Here is a 20247-nt window from a genome sequence, read left to right as displayed (position 1 = left end):
TTGGGTTTTTAGGAAAGCAAAATGTGAAGGGAGTATTCAGAGAATGGTTTAAATAGGGGTACAGCAGCCATCACCAAGTTGATGTTCCCTGATCCTCATATACTGCTACTAGTGCTTCATTTTAGTCCCCTAACTTATAGAATCAGGGCTTATTTGTGTGACCAATACACTACTGCAGCAGTGAGGGCGTGTAATTTCTGAGGCAAGGTCATGAAAGGTTCTGTAGCTTCTGCCTTGCTCTCTTAGGTTACTGGCTCTTGGTGAATCAACCACTTGGAAGATTGTCAAGCTACCCAGTGGAGAGTCCTTGTGGAAAGGAAGAGATGCCTCTCCCAGCCTTCAGCATCAATTGCCAGCGAGTGAGTGAAGTACATTGGAAGTGGATCCTTCATCTTCAGTCAAACCTTCAGAAGATGCATCTGACTGTCACCCTAGGAGGGACTCCACTGCAAAACTATCTAGTCAAGCTTTACTTAATTCCAATTTGTGAAAACTCCACTATGTAACATATGTTTATTTTTGTTTTAGGCCACACATTTTTGCAGTTACTTGCTATGCAACAAGTCTATTAATAACTATGCAGCAAATCTATTGATAACTAGTACAATTTATTTGTGAATAATGGATATGGATTCCAGAAGGCACAGTAGATGGATTTCAGAACCCCCCGAGAAGGGAAGTAAAAGAACAGGGTATGTAGAGAGCTTTATGAGGGTTAAAATGTGGGAGAAAAATGGCAGTCTGGGGGTTTTGTGTTGGTTGACATCATCAGGAATCAATGAAAAAATGAGGTAGATAATGGTGGTGAGGGAGTTTGGTAATGAGGAGGGTGGAGTTTCTCCACCTCTGGTGACAGAAGCCCTAGGGGAGAGTGGTCTTAGTCTTGGCCACTGATTTTAGATGTGTGCTCTGTGTGAGTCCTTTTGGTTGAATATATTGTTTATTTCTTGTTTAAAACTTTTTTTTCTTGCTGTTATCTTCTTTTTCATAAATGAAAAAATCGAGACCTGAAGAATTTAAGTAATTGGCTTGAGGTTACACACCAGTCAGACTGAGTCACAATTTGAATTTATGTTCCTAGGCTTCAGATCATGACCTCATTCTACATTTGCCTATAGGCAGAAATATTTTGAAATCAAAGGACTGTAATATTTTGAGGGTGGGATGGAAGTTAGTCATCTCAGATATAGATTTGTGCTGTGTGATTGTAAATACCTTTTTAAAAGCCCCAGTTGGATATATGTACATGATGACATTCTATGGGTAGTCTAATGGGAAAGCCCCTGATATCTTATCAGAGTGAGATTAAGAACTGGAAGTTGCCAGTGAATGGAAAAAAGAAGATAACCGGAAGCACAAGACAGATAACAAATTCATTGTTTTATTGTTTTTCTCCTCACTTGGAACGTAAATTCTATGAGGATAGAATTTTGCCTGACAAAGTGCCTGTGCCTGACACTTAATAGGTACTCAGTAAATATTGATACTACACAAACGAATGAGGAAATAGGGCTTAGTCAAAGGAAAAGAGTTTTGGATGAAAATGTCCTACATAAGATGTTCATTAGAGAAGTGGGCGCTGTGAGGTTGAAAACATTCATCTTCATGAATTCTTCCTTCTCCACTAGATTTGCTGATCCACACTTCAAGGCATGTTCACATTCAGGGGCATTTCTCTACATTCTTCTCATTGCCTTTCTCTTCTTAAAGCTCTAGAAATATTGAAAAATGTCCTGGTAATGTGTTAGATCACATGGAAACTTAAAAACACAATTTAAAAAACCAAAAAACCAAAAACAGTGTCTGGATTCCCAATCCCCATAGAATCTAATTTAATTAGCCTGAGGTAGGACCCAGATAATGGTAGTTCTTAAAATTCCCCTGGGTGATTTTATGGTGTATCTAGGATTGAGAACTAACTATTAATTTGAAGAATTATTTTTGTTGGGGAAATTTGCTGAAAGATCTAAAGCTTAGTAGAAATGGAATGCAGTTCTTACTAGTGCAATTTCAGATGTTTGTGGGTGGGGAAGTCCCCAGAAATCTCCCCAAGCTAGATCTAGAATGCACTTGGAGGGAGGTGCTCAAGAAATGTTTGCAGAAGGGACAAGGAAATCCGGACCAACAGATGTCTCCTGCTCAGCGTGCCCCAAGGGATAGTCTCTATTCCAGGAGAAGGTGGGTTATGAAGACTGCTCAGATAAGAGAACAGTCTGAGAAGCCAAAATTCAAGTTTCCAACTTGTGAGTCAAGGGAGGGAGGAGGTATGGGTGGGAGGGTGGCTGTGAATCCATATGTAGACGAAACACAAATATGTCTTGCATACACATTCTATTTTTTTCCAAAAGTGTACTGATAATATCATAGTGAATAAAGCACAAAGTTTTCTTTCTAAACATACAATTGAATTCACAGAAACCTTTTGTTATTCTAAGGTTTCTTGCTCATCAGATACCAAAATTTGTCATGTGGGAACTTGGACTATTTTTTTCCCCTAAAATTGAAAATGGATTTTTATATTTAAAAAGTGATATCATTTTCTTATCTAGACTGGAGGAAAGAAGTTTTAGAGGGGTCAGGACACGCATAAAAGTGAGGAGGGTTAGTAAGGGAAGGTTCAATGAATAGCCAATATATTCTATTTATTTTGCACTAGAAGAAGCTGGAGGATGAGCCCTGCGTGCCCATGTTTAATGAAAAGAAAATTTCTTTATCCTGCCCTTCTCAAATGATGTAGCCAAATCAATTTTATTTTATTTATTTATTTTGATGTGGTGCTGAGGATCCAACCCAGTGCCTTACACATGCTAGGCAAGTGCTCTACTATTGACCCACATTTCCAGCCCTAACTCAATTTTATATAAAAATAAAATGAGAGAATCCTAGGATCTTCTTTTGGACTTCTAGAGTAAGTATTTTTTCCACATGGTCCCTCCAACAAAAGAAGTCGCAACTGTGACTCCTGTGAAGAGGGACAATACCTCCCTCTGTCATGATAATTAATAGTCAGAAGAGTCTTGTATTTCTTTATCAGCTCCAAAGAAGCAATTGTAAAATGGTCAAGTAGCATCTCTGCCTAAAATAAATTAATATAAAGGCTAAATGCTTATCTTTATAGTGACTCACTGCTTCTAGCTGACCTCTGGATCTGGTACACACAAGCAAATTGTACATGCTCAATCAAATCCTTAAGAAGAAAAATGACAATAACCAACCACTGTCTCTGATATTTATTATATATAAAAGTCATTTAGGAGATGTAAAGACCATGCATTCATGAAACTTAAAACTCAAGATTGCAAGCATCAACAGTGACATTCAGCTGCTCAGTTATGCCAGCAAAATGGTGAGTGCCCTTTAGTCTGAGATTTTAATTCTGATGTAAGCTCAAGACAGGAAAAGGCCACCATGATTTAGTGGTAGAATGAATACTTGACTTGAAGCCCATATGTCCTGGTTCTGAGTCCTTGCTCTGACATTTAAAACTTGTTGATCCTGAGCAAGTCACCTAACGCAGAGTCTCAATTTCTTCACCTGTAAATAGGAAATAACAAGAATTTGTGCTGCACTACTTTAGTAAGATGTGTGGTTCAAATGATATAAGTATTGAAAAAGCATTTTATAAATATAAATACCATGCAGTTATTTGCCATTAGCATTGCATTACTAATCAATGATCGATCCAGTTAATATTTTGCTTCCTAGATCATAGCTTTCCTCTGAATTGTTTAGAATAACCCATAACTCTATCAACAGTGAATATTTATTGCATGGCTCAATAGTCATCGTGTGACTTTAGATAGTGATGGTAATTACAGCTTTATAGATATTCATAAAACACAAACAAGAGGAAAACAAACACTTATCTCGGGTAGACAAGTCTACTGCTAATTTGAAAATATTGACTTTTTGGTAAAAATCAATAATAGTTTTGAAAAGTTATTGAAGAAATGGAGGTATTGGAACTCTGGGAAGTTGTTACTGGAAGACCTGCACAAGCTGTACATGAATAAGGACCAGAAGAGGCACTGTGTGAGAGCCATTAGGAACTGCCAAGTGTTGTACACTGTTAAATGTGTGGATGGAAGTTCCCTCTTGCTTCCTGGTAGAACACATGACACAGAGATCAAAAATGTGATGAAAGGTAGGAGAAAATTACTCAGTGTCTCAGGACTGTAGCATCTTTGACTGCTTCCAGAACACACACAGTAGAAATTTCAGACATCATAAATAATTCTCACATCTTTTGTACTTGCTTTGCACTGCTCCATGAATGATGTCTTTTTGTTTTCATATTTGTTAGTATTTGCATTTTGGTTTCTGGTACTCAGATCACAACTCCAAACACAGCCTTTGGCATTCTTGGGCTTCCTGAATTGCAATCATGAGCATGAAGGGTCAGATCCCAGTGCGCAGTTCAGTTCCCCAGGCACATGGCAATTTACTCTAACCACCAACATCGCATATCCCCACACACCTGGGAAGGGAGATCATAGAGAGATACTCACAGTGAGTTTACAATAAATATCTAATTCTTGGCCTCCTGACAACCAAACCAAAAAGAAAAGTTAATGGGTTGTATCACATTCATCTGGCTCTGGAGCATTGTGTGTGGCTTTGAACTTCTTTTCCTCTCTAGCCAACTCCTCCAGCCCCTGAAACGTGCCTTGTCTGGGACCATTCAGTTGGCTGGATCCTGAAAAATAAGTGGGTCAGTAGGTAAACCTTGCAGGAAACTCAGTTTTATCTTTGTTGTTCAGGGTTTAACAGGGCACATAAAAAGAAAAGAAGTAATTCATCGTGACTTTTCATCTGTGCTAAGTAGAAAGACAATAGATAGGTCTACCTCATGAGAGTGTTTTTTTCCCAGTCAAGAGACATATGGCCTGTCTATATTTACCTATCTCTAAATCATAGTGAAGACTGAAGATAATTGTTAAAGGAATTAAAGTTCACTAGATGGGAGGAATTTAGAGAGGTGTGATCATGATTATATTGAGGCCTTCAGAAACTCAGAGTGCGTGTGCACACTTCATTGACTTATCCATTGAGGAATGATGGGGCATCATGAAGCTTTCCCAGAAGTTTCTAAAGAGAAGACACTCAGAAGACATCTGAATCAGAAGACCTTCAGCTTTCAGGAGAATGACGTGGTGCTGTGAACAGAGGGCGTTTGTGCAGACATCCTGCAGAGGAACTGCTGGGCAGATTGGTGTCCATATGAATTCCTTTGGCAAGAGGCACTGAAAGTTCTGGATTCATGAAGTTAAAATCTGGTAACAAAGGATTTTAATGAATCAGAGAAATGCAAACTTCAGCTGTGAATGTATAGGATATATCTTATTAAAATTGAGTATTACTATTGATTTATGATACTGCCAAAGTGTGGCTGAGTCAAAACATATCTCTACTGTCTCAGATCAGGGCAAAATTCAGGTTAGGTAGGACAAAATTCTCTGGTAAGTAAGATAAATCAGAAGATTCCTGGCATTCATTTTTAAAATCATTTACTTTCTCAGATTGACTTTGCATTTTTTAAATTCCTAAATCTCAGAATGAACTTATTTTAAAATCATGACAATATTTTTAATATATAACATTAATTTTTAGAATTTAGATTTATGGCCTATTAACAGATTTCTTCCCCCAGACATATGCTACAGAGTGGTATAATAAACTTGATTATGTAGGAGTTTACTTAGAACAGAATGAGTCATTTCCATCAGTGAAAGAGTTCCTGCTGTCCCTTTAGTCTTTAACTCCACTGAAGAAAAAAAAAAAGTCGTGCTAATATTTAGTCAGTCACTTAATATTTTATAATGAACACTGACAGCTTTTAAAGGAAATGGATCTAGTGGCATGCACACTGCTGTTTGTTTTGTCATGGATTTTGTTTTTTTGTGTGTGCAGATTTTTCATGGTTCCCTTGTTCCATGGTTTTTAAATAGATTATTGTGATGCTACAAAATTTCTTTTAGTGGAGAAAAATTGGCAGAAATGAGTGTCTAGCAAAAACGAGGGTGTGCTATCTCTTACCCTGCACAAAAGTCAACTCAACATGGATCAAAGACCTAGGAATTAGACTAAAAACCCTGAATCTAGTAGAAGAAAATGTAGGCCTGACACTCTAACATATTGGAACAGGAACTAGCTTCCTTAACAAGACTCCTAAAGAGCAAGAAATAAAATAAAAAATCATTAAGTGGAATGGCATCAAATTAAAAAGCTTCTTCACAGCAAAGGAAACAATTAAGAGCATGAAGAGAGAGCCTACAGCATGGGAGAAGATCCTTTCTACATGCTCTTCAGGTAAGGCATTAATATCCAAAATACACAAAGAACTCAAAAAATGTAACACACACAAAAAAAAACTCTCCCCCTGCAAATAACCCAATCAATAAGTAGGCAAAAGAACTAAATAGACACTTATCAAAAGAAGAAATACAAATGTCAACAAATATATGAAAAAATGTTCAACATCTCTAGCAATTAGGGAAATGCAAATTAAAACTACATTGAGATATCTTCTTCAATCAGAATGGGAATTATCAAGAATACAAATAACAATAAATGTTAGCAAGAATGTGGGGAAAAGGGTATATTCATACATTGTTGGTGGGACTGCAAATTAGTTCAACCATTCTGGAAAGCTGTATGGAGATTCCTCAAAAAACTAGAAATAGAACAACCACATAACCCAGCTATCCCACCCCTTGGTATATATCTGAAAGATTTAAAAGCAGCATACTACAGTGATGCAGCCATGTCAATGTTTATAGCAGCACAATTCAACATAGGCAAGTTATGAAACAAACCTAGGTGTTCTTCAACAGATGAATGGATAAAGAAAATGTGATATATATATATATATATATATATATATATATATATATATATATATATATATACACACAATGGACTATTAGTTACAAAGAATAACAACATTATGGCATTTGCTAGTAAGTGGATGGAACTGGAGACTATCATGTTAAGTAAAATAAGCCAGTCCCCCAAAGTCAAAGATCACATGTTTTCTCTGATATGTGGAAACTAATCCAAAATATGGGGACACACACACACACACATAAAAAAAAAAAAAAACCAGAAGAAATATCAGTGAAGTAGATGAAGAAGAATAAAAGGAAGGGAGAAAGGATGGAATAAGGAAAGATAGTGGAATGAATCTGTCCTAATTTTCCTGTGTACATATATGAACATACCCCAGTGACTCTTATAATCATGTATATCCACAAGACACTAATTTTAAAAAATCCTATAAATAAATAGCCGAAATAACAGTAGATCTTTAGAAAGATCTGATACTGATACGTAGAAGCTAATTCAAGGCTGGGGTTGGGGGTGGGTGAAAAAAATTTTAAAAAAGAGAAAGGAAGAAGAATGGGAAGAGAGAATTTCAGCAAAATAGAGGAAATATCAGTAGAGTAGACAGAGGATTGAGGAAGAAGAAGAAGGAACGGGAAGAGGGAAGAAGAGTGGAATGAATCTGACTGAACTTTCATTTGTGCATGCATGGATGTGGCACGGTGGGTCCTGGCATTGAGTGTATCCAGAGGACACTAATAGAAATAGGAAAAAGTAAACTGTGAATGGATTGAAGAGGGATTGGTGGAGGGAGGGAGGGAAGCTGGGGGAAGTGCTGGGAACTATATTTAAGCAAGTTTTTGCGATTATGTCAGGGTGTATCCTGGTGTTGTAATAACTTAAAAGAATGAATTAAAAAAATAGAGGTATGTTCCCAAATAAAGAACATTTTTAAAGTTCTGGAGACTAAAGGACCATTTTCTGTTCAGCTATACTGTTGCCATTTGTTTGCTATAGATCTTTCTCTTTGTTCTACTCTCACTTGTCACACGCTCATTAGCAGTAACATCTCACATGTATCAAAACTAGAGTTGATCTAGATCTTTCTTTCCCTCTTCCTCTCCCTCCCCTTCCCAGCCCTTCCTTCCCCTCCCTCCCTTTTTTCCTCCCTCCTCTCCTCTCCTCTCCTCTCCTTTCCCTCCCTCCCTCCCTCCCTCCCTCCCTCCCTCCCTTCCTTCCTTCCTTCCTTCCTTCCTTCCTTCCTTCCTTCCCTAGTGCTAGGAATCTAACTCAGGCCTCATTCATTCCAGGTAAATGCTCTATCACTGAGCCACACCCCCAGCCCCATAGATCTAGGGCTTTTAGCTTCTGTCAAATTTAAAGGAAATCCAAATAAATTATAAAACATCTTTAAAATTCCTGTATGCTTTTGGTGGAGTCTTGTGAAGTGATGGCAAAGGGAAATACTGTGCATGACACATGGCACTCTCATGATCACAGGGTACAATGCCCCTCAATAACTCTATTCTTTTCCCCAGTCAACCTAAATCCCACCTTGGTCCATGTGGGCCAACTCCTCTGCCCTCCCCTGCCTTCTCCTCTAATTTGCTACATCTATTCCATTTCTCTGTGTGCAGCTCTCTGGCCTCTTGGCTCTTTTCTCTTTGCCAAGTGTGCCACCACAGCATAAGGAAGGCCCTGGAAGTGAGCAGCCACCAAGCCATCTCCTGAAACTGGCAGAGAAAGATGGCAAGTATGTAAATATTTTTAGCTCTGTCAAATAGACTCAGACACAATCTAATACAGATTTAGAAAGACCAGGCGTAAGAATTGGCGCCTCCCCACTTCTCTTCCGTTTCTAACACTTCTTCCTCAACACTTCTTGTTCTGTGTGCTTTGCAGTTTGCAGTTTCCTTGGAGGAAGTAAGGAGAGATGCTGAAGTCTTCTTCAGGAGGTGGGGTCCTGACTGTCTCTTCAGAGAGTGGAAGACTCAGCCTGACTCTTTGGTGGTGCATGGGCACAGACGCAAACTGACGCCTGCAGTTCTAAATAGACACCTACTTTTGGGTGTGCAGGTCCACGCCATGTTGGCAAGGAATAAGACAATGGGGCAGTGAACACGCACATTTATTTTGGGAGAGGAAAGAGGAATTAGTTAAAATGAAGAATGGGAGACATTAGAACAAAACTGGAGAGAGTGTCACAATTGAGGAGAAGAACCAGCAGAGACTGAGGTGCAAGAGACAAAACATTCCAGAGGGAGGAACGGGCAATGGAATCAGCCACATATGAAGAAGGTCTTCAAGACTCATAACACTTTGTATTTTTTTCCCCCTTAAACATCTTTTACCATATAAGTTTTATGGCTACAAATTGTGAACACAACATCTCTTCTGGTCTCTTTGGGGTTTGGGACCTGGGTTTGGTTTGCCCTTGTTGTAGGAAATGGGTAAGCCTTGGGCACTCCCAGACACCTTCTGGTTGTTACATAGTGCTCATACTCAAGGTCATTGGGTAGTCTAGAATGTGTGCAAGGAGGTGAGAGAGCCATGACAAGTGCATAGAGTCTGGAAATTTTGATGATAAGTCAAGCTGCAATTTTGTGTCTTGCCATTTTCTAAGAAGAATTCATTAACATAAAAAAGTGTTATAATCTTGATTATCATCTTTTTTACCTTTTTTTTTTTTACCATCACTAAGGCAATGGCCATATACTATAATCTAGGTACTGTAAAAATGATTAATCAGTAAATAAATAAAATCTATGTTCATTGAAGAAAAATTAGAAAATGCAGATGAGCAAAAATGACACCTTTTTAAAAAATAAGTTGTTATAACATGAATATCTTTCCACATCACTAGATTTCACAGAGGTATCAGCAAATATGGTTTGAGAACAAGCTATTTTGGATTAAATTCATACTGTGAATAATTTATTCTGTGACTTAGTTTCACTAGTTAGGAAAAGACCAAATTCTTTCTTGGAACTTACATAATCTCGAAACACCCAGCTCTTTGCCACAGAGCCCAGGACATAAAAAGCCATTTGGAAGGCGGGAGGAAGGTATGGCTTCTTTTAATAGCATTGTTGCAACAGTTTACAAAGGAATTTAGAAATGACTAATGAGTTAATATTTATAAAGCATTTCATAAAACATTCAGTTTTAAACTCTATGCTATATTATCCATAAGTATTAGTTTAGGTCATGATTTTGCCTTTTATTTTCAACAAAAAAGAAAAAAAAAACATCCTTCAAGATAGAAAAGCACCTAATGTATTTTCTAGTTCTCAGTTTTGAGCTTGTATTTTACTGAAAAAAAATAAGGTATTCTAGAAAATGATTTAATGTCAGAATTACAATACCCAACTTATTATTCACAGCATAATTTTTTATTAAATGCGTTTCAATCCCATTATCATTTTTAAACTACTTAGCTCCAGTCAAAATGAAAATGCCCATTTCTTCATCTTTATTCATGCCTTTCACATTTCAGTGCCCTAGAAAGAGGCTTTCTTCACTTTCAAATGAAAAATTCTGGGTTGCTCACTTTATCTGAAAGCTAGACGGGTGTAACTGAGATGAATGATGGAAAGCTCCCAGCAACCCCTTGCTTCCTGCAATATGGTGTCTCTTATTGCTGCTCTCATCAAAGCCGCCTGGTTCTCTTGTCTGTGTTATGTACTCTCCTCAACTTTTTTGGTGGTCTGTGTGGGTCAATCACTCAAGCCTTGAGAACAAGATTTTCCTTGTGCATCAAACTGAGAAAGTTTTCTCCAAAAGTATACCTGGGCTAAAAATAAAGTTCTTCAAAAGTTAGCAAAGAGACATTGTCCTTCTAGTGAATGTCAATGAAAATACAGCCAATTAAATGTTTATTTAATAGGCTCTAGAAAACTGTACAAATATGTGGCTTGAAAATGCATTTCTTCCTCAAATCATGACTCCTGGAACTTTATTGGTTTAGTTACCTTTTGTGCTGCTGTGACTAAAGGACCTGACCATAACAACTGTAGACAGGAAAAGTTTACTTGGGGTGGGGGGTGATGGTTTCAGAGATCTTAGTCCATAGAATGCTGGCCCCATTCCTCAGGGCTGGTGGTAAGGCTGAACCTCAAGGCAGTAGAGCGTGGCAGAGGGGAAGCAGCTCTCATGGTGATCAGAAAGCAGAGAAAGAGACTCCATTGGACAGATACAAAATATATTCCTCAAAGCCACATCCCCAATTCCTACCTCCTCCAGCCACACCCGAGCACTTTAGTTACCACTCAGTTAATCCCGATCACAGGATTAATTCACTGATTGGTTTAAGACTTTCACAACCCAATCATTTCTCCCTGAACCTTCTTGCATTGTCTCACATGTGAGCTTTTGGGGGACACCTCACATTCAAACCATCATATTTATTTTCAAATAATATGGAAATGGAAGGAGACCCTCATTGCTATACAAAATTACATATAAGAGGAAGTGAGGGGAAAGGGAAAAAAAACAAGGGGGAGAAATGAATTACAGTAGATGGGGTAGAGAGAGAAGATGGGAGGGGAGGGGAAGGGAGCGGGGATAGTAGAGGATAGGAAAGGCAGCAGAATACAACAGACACTAGTATGGCAATATGTAAAAAAGTGGATGTGTAACCGATGTGATTCTGCAATCTGTATACGGGGTAAAAATGGGAGTTCATAACCCACTTGAATCAAATGTATGAAATATGATATGTCAAGAACTATGTAATGTTTTGAACAACTAATAATAAAAATTTTTAAAAAAAAGTCTTAGAAGGAAACATAAAAGGTTGGGTATTAAGAGGTCTGGGTTATTAAAAAAAAAACCATGTGCACGTGCATGTGCACATATACACACACAGACACACTCACGCATTCCCAGATGAGATGTGTATGTTCCAGAAGGACTGTCTTTTAACAGAGGTTTTATTTTATTGTCTTACTTGGCATAACAGAAAAATCAACACCCTATTTTATAGATGCCATCTGCTTTTGGTTGACCTTAATTTTCTGGATGACAGTTTTCCTCAAATATTTTGTCATGACTAAATTTCATTTAGCAAGAACATTTAAGTTAGTTTGTGAATAAGAAATCAGATGCTCTGAACCCAAACATAGAATTGTATTGCAATAATGCTTAATGTATTTTATGTTTTTACAAACTGATTTGTAATTGTGTTAGTACTCCCAGGCTAAACCCATTGTTAGTTTGGCAATTTAAAGGATAGTAACATACATGGCTATATTTATTTTAATTCCATTTAATCCTGATATTTCATAAAACAATGGAATGAAATTTATTATAAAGATTAATTGTGGTTCATTAATAATGAAAAAACTGATTACACATTTAAAAAATAAAACTTAAAACTCACATTTATGATAATTGATTTGCATTTCAGTTGGCGGGCTTTATTTCATTTTTTGACAAAAATCAGTATTTCCCAAATTGGTCTGATTGGTCTGGAATGCTTGTTAAAAATGCACATTCCCAATTCTTCTATTCTAATATGGTGAGCCTGAGGTCCAGGTTTAATAATGCCTCCAAGTGGTTCTTAGGGCCTGGCAGGAGTGGAAAACACTACAACAGAGCTTATTCTAAGACCCTAGGATACATTTAAATAGTCATATTGGGAGTTTTCACATAATGTCAGTGCCCAGGCCTCCACAATGACCAATTAATGCAGACTCCTTGGGACCCAAGCATTGGAATATTAAAGTAGACTTCCACCTCATTAAACTACATTATCTTACATTAGACACTGATGATAAATAGATTTGATGATGATGTGAAAGTCTCTGAAAAGGGTAGCTGGAATTCCAAGATACCTAGAATGTCAACTCTACAACAGCAAAAAACATCTCATTATGTCTGTCCCTTAGCCCTAGGTGCAAAGATTTCTACCTATATTATGAATGCATAATAACTATTGAGTTAAGTAAACAGTTCCTACTGCCTGAAGTTTTAATTGTCTTCAAATGTGGAGTACCTGCTGCAAGTGAATGTCAACTGGACATGAAATACAGTCTAGCAATGGTGAAAATTAACACATGAAGGTGAGAGACAAGAGAGATGGTTAAGCCAGGTGGCTTGCTGTATGTGTTCCTGAGTCCCTGGTGTGGTTGATGGTCACTCAGCTACCTCGGTAACGGGGGTAGAGACGTGGTGTCAAAGCAACGCATGGACATGGGGAGCTGGTGAGAACTGGCAGGTGACAACCTTAGTCGGCCTCCAAGCAAGTTCGTTTATTTTTGAAATGCATACAGCTGTTATAGGGTTCAGGTAGGGTGTGCCCTCCAATCATACATAAGCACCTTAGCGTCTATAAGCCAATCATCTTATGCCTAATGTAACCGCACTATGAGGAAGCACTAAATATTGCTGTTGTGATGGAAGGCAGTCTAGAAGGGTCTTTGTCCCTAAGGGAGGCAGGCTATGAGTTGGGGGGTTACATGCCCTGAAGCACTTGACTCTCAGTTTCCTGACCTGGTAGTCTGGTTGCTTGGCAACGCTGATCACAAGTGCTGAGGATGTGGTTTCACAGACCGCTCTCTAGGGCAGAGCACTCTGTCCTGCAGGTGTTCCTGTTAGGCCTGTATGATTGTAGGTTCTCTTAGCACTCTGAGCTGCTCATAGCTACTAGCTGTGAACTGAAAGTTATTCCAACAGCCTATTCCTTTCCCAAAAAGCCCAGAGTGGATGACCATGTCAGTAGCCATCACTGAGTGACTTTGATCAGCAGCACATGCAGTAGTTACCTTGATGACTGTCCATTTCCACCCCTGGGGTTGGCATATGTAGTAGCCAGACTTTGAGAAACAGGATAGAAGAATCCCGGACCTCCACCTCCCACCTATCCATCTGCACCTGGTCCTTGTCAAAACACAAACTGCTTTGAGTTAATCTTGGCTCAACTCCTCCTGCCCTCATCTACTTCCCCTCCTGTTTATCAACCATAGCCAGTGTGAATTTGGCTCTCTGAGACTGTCATTTTGTTGTATGGCTGCAGTAGTACCAAATATGATGCCAACTACACAGTTGTGGCCAACTAAATACTTTGAAATAATAAATATAATAGACAAAGGAGATGACCAGGAACACACCACCCTTTGAGAGGTAGGAAAAGAGAGTGTATATAGAAGATAGGGAAATGGCAGAAACGTTTGAGGTAGTTTTCATTTCTGCTTTTTATAGAATGGTCAGATGTGATCACATGGCTAGAACAATTCTCAGCTGTGAGAGGAGATTGGACAGCCAACTAGGACAGGCGAAGAAGTAATTAAAGAGTACCTGGAATGTCTGGGTGTAGTCGAACCAGCAGAACCAGATGACTGGCAGTGTAATGCAGTGGAAAGAGAATTGGATGAATATTCAGAAGGCACAGCCTCTATACTCAGCTCAGTTTATTACTAAGTGGAGTGACTTTGGGCAAAGACTACCCCTGAACCTTGCCCTCCATACTCTATTGCAGGTGTGAAGGGCAATGTTCAGAGGCCTTCTTTGCCCAAGGTTACTCAATTAGTAAGTCATTTACCTACTTTATATGATTGCTGTATAGAGTAAATGAAATTAACCATAAAGTTCTATTTGGGTCTAGAGTTTATTTAACAATCACAGTTGCTGTCTTTGCTTCTGAGAAATCATGAAAGACAGTTCTTTGCAAATAGCAAGAAGTGTATTAGCTTACACTGATACCTAGGAAACCAGAGTAAGAAATCATTAAGCACTTAATTCACAACAATGTAAAAGAACCAAGAAGTTGGGAAGCAAATATGGCTTTCAGATCAAGTGGTGCCTTACTGATTTTTATTATCCACTATAATTGATGAACAACTCCCAAAGAGAGGGAAAGAATAGGTAGAGTCCTGCATGCTTGTCAAGCTATCAATATAAGCTGAACTGTTCAAAACTCCCAGTACCATCTATTTATTTTTGGCATAATATGTGTGATTATCATTCATTAACTGGTAATATACTATATTGTGTTCTGTGTATTACAGAATGATAATGGGATAAGCAATCAGCTCAAGGATTTCATAAAAGGTTGATCAATTTACCAGGATTTCATAAAAGATTTCTTGAATACATTATAGACTCTGAAACAGTGGTATTCAAGCTATTTGTAATCAATTTCCTCTGACTGGTAGAATTGGAATCATTTGTGTCATTTATAGAATACCAAAGTGCAATAGAAGGAGAAGAAATCTTCTATGTCTGGCAATTATCCATAGGCCCTGCTGATCTGAGAGCAGTATTTGTCTAAAGCAGAAGAGCAGAATCATCTAAAGAACTGTTAAAATACACAAACACAAAACCCCTTTGCAGACTTTCTGAATGGAAGCTCTGGGGTGGAGCTTAGAATGTGAATTTATCAAATATTTAATCAAGATATTTATCAAATATCTTGGAGATTCTAATGCTTATTGAATTTTGAGACCTGCAGAGAATAATTGTATTATTCATTATGTGATAAACACTATAAATATGGATCAAAGAGTTGGAATATCAATAAACTCTCAGAAGAACCTAAATATGAGATTATATTTACATTCCAGAACACTGAAAGACAAATCAGTGATTTTGAAAAAATTGCAAATAAGTCATTTATAGAGAGAATGAATTTCAGTAGTGAGAGTAGAAAACATGATTGGAAACCAAACTCTGTCTTGTCTGTCATTATTAGCCATCCCCTTGATCTCTTAATGGGGACTTTTCAGGTCAGTTCTTCAGAGGATCTTCACTCCTTCATAGGATTTTTCCCTTCACCAGGTAAAGAATGCTGTTAATAGGTGAGTGAACTGAGTTGCTGTCCTCCCTGAATTCAATAGTTCCCAATCTTGAATCCACATTAGCATCTTCTGGAACAATTTTTAAAACTACTGATTCCTCAGCATCTCCCCAAACAGTTTCATCAGTGTTTCTTCAGGTGGGGCCTTGGCATTGGTGTTTTTTAAATGCTTCAAGTAATTCTAGGTTTGAGAAACAGAATTGAGAACACTTGTATAGATAAATGAAGGTTGGATTCAGGAAATGGGGAGAAAAGAAAGAGATGAACATGCTTTCTCACTCAATTATACCTTGATACGAAAATAAAATAGAAATTTTAAATAAGCATTAAACAATGCTTGAATTAATAATGTAACTAAACACATTTTGGCAACCATATTGACTTTATCTTTGAAATACTCAGACATACCCCTGGCCGTTCCTTTTGAAGCTTCATTGATTTTGCCAAATTAAAGGTTTTCATCCAGAATTTCAGAAGTCCCAGAGCTGGCCTTCCTCTTTCTGTATTGTTTATTCTGTCTCCATGACACATGAAATGTGAATGTGTTTTCTGTGGCTCAACTCATGTTCTGTCAACTTATCTGAAGAATTTTATGCATTAGCCACAGTTTTGTCTTTTTCATGCTTGAGATTGGGATTTGGTTCTTGAAGGAGTTGGCAGGTCACATTGGAAAGTTGTGTAATCCCTAGTTTGGCTGTAACTATATCTGCAGCAAAGTTGATTTTGTTTCCTCATTACTGATTGATTGACTTGGTCATTTGACCATTCAACAAAATTAGATTAAACATCTGATACATCCCCGGTGTCTCACTTGACACTGAGTACATTCAGTATATTGAGATATTATTCCTAATCCTTTTCTGGTAAGACCTCATTCTTACATCTTCCTTTTTTTCCCTTTACTCTTCTTTTCACTTCCTTCTTCCATCCCTACAGAGACTTGCCTCTAAAATTTGTGGGATATGGGGCAAGAATATAAACGAAGGCCTACTTACTGTACAAGTATTTTAAAGTTATAAAACAAGCTTAAAAACTGTTACATAAAGTATGTCCTATCCTCCTACCTTGAAACATATACTCTTATAATGAGCTAGAAGGTATGTTCAAATTTAGAATTCTCAAGTTCCTCAGAATTTTGAGCTAGAAAGTGGTGGTCCCCAAACCCAGCCTGGCTCCTCCAGCTCTTGGAGGGGTGTCACAAACATGGAGAGGGGGTTGCAGGTCCAATCTCTGCCCATAACCACCCCTCCACCCCTGTCAAATAGCTGCCCCTTTGGATCCCTGGAAGTGTACCCACCAGTTGCTAGCCCTTGGGAAGGGAAACCGGGGAGGAGGACTGTACAGGCTTTAGAAGTGATAAGGAAGACTAAGATGCTTCACTCCAGAGCATGGACAATGTGGGATATGGGGTGCATATTTATAGTATAAATGTCCCCTAGGTTCCAAGAGGAGGTATGCAGCTTTAGAGGAGTCAGAATGGGACCCATTTTAAAATGTAGCATTTTCTACAGTTGGGTCCCTTTTACTTGAGCCTAAAGGTGTTTCAACTTGCACACTTGTTTTGCTAGTTCAGTATTTATTGAGCACCAAGTAAATGCAAGGCATAGTAGATACTATGTGTATTAGTGTGAAGAAGGAGGGGAATGAGAGAAGAATGAAGAAAACTTGTTTTTCCTTTTCTCATTGTACTTGGATTCTCCATTATTATCCTTGGAGACTTGTACAACATCTTGGACCATGCTCCCTTGAAGATTTCTATGTCTAATGTTTGTCATGAACATGGTTGAAAAAAGGGGAGACAAATAACTTTTCCTAAGTTTACTGACACTATTGACCAAGTTTAAGGCTGAGGGTGGAATGTGCTGGGTGAGATTTAAACTGCGTGTGGCACGTTGCTCATGTTATTTGTGAGTAAGAGTTAGGCTTTATCCTTGAGATATAATTTCTAATTGGGGATTCTTTTGCATTCATTTCAGACTCTGATGTAATAAATACAAATAAATTCATGTATGTCAAAATCTAATTTTGTTTTACCTTTTCCTTGATGATGAGTACAGGGAGTTCAGAGGCAGTTAAAACTGTTGACTTCTGGGTCCAATAATAAATACACAAATGCATGCTAAAATAGAAATTCAATTTGAAATAATTCTGGTGAAATTGCATAGAGAAGGTTAGCTTAAACTGGTGTACTGCCTGTCTGTTTGTGTTTGGTTGGTGTGGAAAGTGGAGAATCAAAGCTAAGAACTGTAACTCAAATTGCTTTGGACATACCGGCACTTTCTAAACAACTTGGGCTTTTGCTAGGCTCTTGGGGGAGCTATTAGGATTACATTGTGCTTGTCGAAGTGGAGGATACCTGTTAATAACCCCTCTAGGTAAACCTGAACTTGGAAAAGATAATTGAGGAAAAAATACTAGGAGTACTCCACGAAGAAGTGTACTTTAAGAATAAGGAAAGGGAGTTGGCAGTGAAAATCCTTGAAAAATATGCTATGGGCTTTTGAGAGAGAAAAAGCAAGAAGGAAGTGGCCTTTTGGAAACCAAATCTTAGTGTAAATTGGATAGGAGATCTCTGGGACTGTGCTGCTTGATTGCTTAACCTGAGTAAATGTTGTGGGAAAACTTTCTGGATATTTGTTGTTGAATAATTTAGCTTATCCTGCTGATTGAAAAATATCTAAACCAACATCAAATTGACTTTAAATTGTTTCCATATTAAGACCAATGAGAAAAATTTTTCAGTTTTTTGTGGCTTCCTTTAAATACATTTCAGCTCTTTCCAAAATATGGCTCCTTTGGCAACTGAATAAGGTAGTTTGATTAAAATGATTAACTTTAAAATAATCAAGATAGTAAAAAAAAGTCATGAGTTTCATAAAAAGCCTAGTCATATAGTCCCATCCTTGAAATCATTAGCTAATGTTCTGTTGATCAAATAATAAATACACAAGTGGATTAACCAAACATAAATGCAAACTCATCTAAATTTAATTTACTTTAGATAACATTCACATATGTTTTAATATTGAAATTTAATGATGTAATTGTTTTAGGGGGAAAGCAGGAATTTTGAGTAAATATAATGAATTAATTATAAGTTCCTAAGAAGTTGTCTCCAGGTAGCTTTTATTCTTTACTTTTGGTTTTTGATGAACTATCCCACAGAAAAATATCACTGTAAATCTCTCTTTATCTTTCTCTTCTCTCTCTCTCTCTTTCTTTAAACAAAGAAAAATCCGATAAAATAATCTAATCAGGTAATAAATCATATAAAAAAATCACTCCAGAATTCATCCTCCACTCCCTGAATCTTCTTTTCCTGCAGCTCAGAGTGGGAGTGTTTTGAAGGTAACTATGGAAGGGTTTAGAAGCACAGATTTGTGAAGATAACTGACCATGTTTCCTCTGAGTCTCTACCTCAAAAATTCAAGTTTTCTAATTCTACTTTAATGATAACATTTACTATCCCTACTCTGAAGCACAATTAAATTTCATAATAGAGGACACATATACCATATGACCAGGATTACAAATTATACAGAATTAGAAAATCAATGTGTAAAGGAGAGGGAAAACCCATCAATAGCTTAGGTTGGTACCATTGCAGTAGTAATGCTGAAGCAAGAAAGCTGACTATTCTTTTCCATTTAGGCGACTTTGTGAATCTAGGCCTGCACCTACATTTGGTCAATAAAATGAGCATTTTAGTTAAAGCTTTTGGGAGGATACATGTGCATGGAAATAACATTTACAAAAAAAAAAAAAAAAGTGGAAGTAATTTTTTTTAAATGACAAACTAATTATTTTGTGTCATTTCATTCAGAATGCCTATACTTACATAAGATTGTATCGTACCAGAAAGACAATTTATATATTCGTTGAAAAGTATGCACTTGGGAGTTGGAATAGTTATCTTTACCAGGCACATTCTATCTGCTGGTGAAACCCACTTAAAAGTTCAATTGACTTAAGAAGTTGTTTCATATTTAATTAGATCATCAAGGAGCTGGCAACTATAATGCAATACTTCCCAGACTTACCTAGTAAAGTGCTAGAATAGCTAATGAAAATGAATACCACCCCCTGCTCTCCTAGCTTTGATCCCTATATCACGAACCCAGTATGGGAGCAAAGGCAAAATTGGCATACCTATGTACACTTCATTTTGTATCATTACAATTCACTCAAAATTTACATTTTATCTAATAATATGCACGCAGCTCTTTTGATGTTAATAACATATTGTAACTTGACATCCAGTAGTAATATTTAAAACATGTACTATGTTTACCCTGGTGCTTCTGGTATCTCCAGAATCATCACCTTAAATTCCCCTGAGGATACTCATACCACAATTGGAGAATCATTGTCCTGAAGGGTAGTTCCATTAAGCTTCTATGACTTTGTAAAATGCCCTTCTTAACCTCAGGGATGGTGCTATCCTGGGAAATAATTTTCCAGAAGCACTTGGTGATGTAGAGGATACAAGGAGCCATTTATCTTCAGGATCATCCTTTTCAACACTTGTCACCGAGGTTCTTCTGATTACATCATTTTTTTCTGCTCTAGTCTCAAAACTTTAAAATTACTCAACTACAAGTTTATGACTGCTTCAGGGAGAGAAGACTCTA

This window comes from Marmota flaviventris, chromosome 11 (genome assembly GCF_047511675.1).
Source record: "Marmota flaviventris isolate mMarFla1 chromosome 11, mMarFla1.hap1, whole genome shotgun sequence".
NCBI lineage: Eukaryota > Metazoa > Chordata > Mammalia > Rodentia > Sciuridae > Marmota > Marmota flaviventris.
The sequence above is the reverse complement of the archived record's forward strand: the minus strand, read 5'-3'. Positions refer to the sequence as shown.